This window comes from Xenopus laevis, chromosome 8L (assembly GCF_017654675.1).
Source record: "Xenopus laevis strain J_2021 chromosome 8L, Xenopus_laevis_v10.1, whole genome shotgun sequence".
NCBI lineage: Eukaryota > Metazoa > Chordata > Amphibia > Anura > Pipidae > Xenopus > Xenopus laevis.
The window spans coordinates 113,980,722-113,982,639 of NC_054385.1; the positions used below are offsets into that span (position 1 = coordinate 113,980,722).

Below are 1,918 nucleotides of genomic sequence, written 5' to 3' on the forward strand. Positions count from 1 at the left end.
CTGGTCACTGGTCCTGTATAACTATAACAAACAAGGGAAAGTTGTGCTCACCACTAGTTTTTAAAACCATTAGGCGGGGGTGCAATGAGGCTGTGACCACAAAATACATATAGTCAACTACAAGAGTCCTCTGCACTCAACCCATTATCAATATATTTAAGACAGAGACATTTTGTGCATACTGCTACTAAAAAATGCCTTACCCTTTAAACAACACAGGGATTGTTTGTCCATATATTGCAATATATTTAAGCTGGCCAACTACGTCAAAGTCATCCCATATCTGGCCAGTCCTACGCTTAATTTTCATCTGATTCATTAAGAATTCAATTGCTTAATTATACATTTTACAAAGGGAATAAACACGAGAACAGACATTTCTATCAGAGATTTTACCAGCGACATTGTTATTTTATTTGGTTTAATTGGTTAATATTGGGATCAAATAATTATGTAAAGATACAGAATTCAAGCATTCTACCTTACAGATCTGTGCTGTATATAGTGTAGCAGAAAACCATATGGCCCATCAATGCCCCAAATGGTTCATTTTTATGAAAATCTTTACAGGAGGCCTATGGTAAGCACTACGCATGCTGGTTTGCAGGGCTCTCCTTATGTATCTGAAAAAGACAGCGATATCAAAATCCTGTGGGAAAAAGATCTGAGCAATGGTTGTGGAATGTCTTGTCGAGGATCCTTGCCTTGGCTCATTGAGTTGAAGTTGCACATGCAGATACCTAACTCCATCACGCTCAAATGTTCCTTGCATATCCATTCTAATATAAGCAGAAGAGACAACAGTATGGATTGTATTGGGAAAACAAAAGTTAGCTCCGACTCTGTTAATGAGATAAGAAGCTTCTACAAAAAGTTCTTCTAATGGTCGGCGGAAATAATTATCAGGCACTGTGGCGGCTGTTAGTATCAACTCATGTCTATTTCCAATATCTGTTATTCTACACAGCTCCCTATCTCCAATGGCACGTTTATATCGTTGTGGTTCACAGTCGCTAATAACTTTCCCACAGTAATCCCAGCTTTTACTGGTATAGCACCAGGTATAACTGTAACCGTGTGAATCACACGGGTGATCTGCTCGGCATGGCACTCCTTTTGCAGTTAGATCATTTAATAGTGAGCATTTATCTTCATATCCATTTATGTCTGTACATTTATAGTATATTCCATCTAAAGTACAGTCACTGTTACAAGGAATGCCACCTGAGGTATAGTAACTCTCAAACTCTTCAACTACATGTCCACATTTACTCCAGCCATTATCTGTAAAACACTGCTCATATTTGGAATCCATGACCTTTTGACAAGCTGATAAGCATCATAACCTTCCTCTGGGGAACAGTAATCCCACCATCCAGTGTTACCACCTTTCTGTTGGCACCAATAGTAGTCTGTGTTTTTGCGAACACAGGGGCCCCAGCATGTCCCACCATAGCTTGTTCTATGAATTTGTTTGGATAAAGCCAAAGGCAGATGCAGTAGAACAGCCATCAGCAGCAAATCAGCAATAGATCTGAGGACCATCTGTTAAAGAAAAAAGAAATTTCCTTATACAACCATCAGTGGTTTTATCATACTGATACATATGAAAATAAAATAAAGCCAACACTTTGCCTACATATTCATAGCACCAGTGAAGGAACATCCTGTTGAAATCACAATATCCCACCTCTGGTGCCACCCACAGACCTGGCTATCTACTTCTGGGTAGGGTAACTGGCAAATAAAACCTCCTTTTATTGCAGAATGGCAATCTGATATGTTTCAAACATATTGCTGGCATAATGTACTAGGTGAAACCAAGGATTCTGATACCAGTAAACATTTATCTGTCTGAAAATTGTGTATATAGCGTTGTATTTTTTTAGGAAGGGGGGGTGACCTTTTATATGCCACC

The 1,918-nt window shown here is 39.0% G+C and overlaps 1 pseudogene; it reads right to left on the reverse strand.

Moving 5' to 3' along the window:
* Window positions 1-364: 364 nt before the first annotated feature.
* On the reverse strand, window positions 365-1,545 carry LOC108698997 (annotated as a pseudogene).
* Window positions 1,546-1,918: the final 373 nt, after the last annotated feature.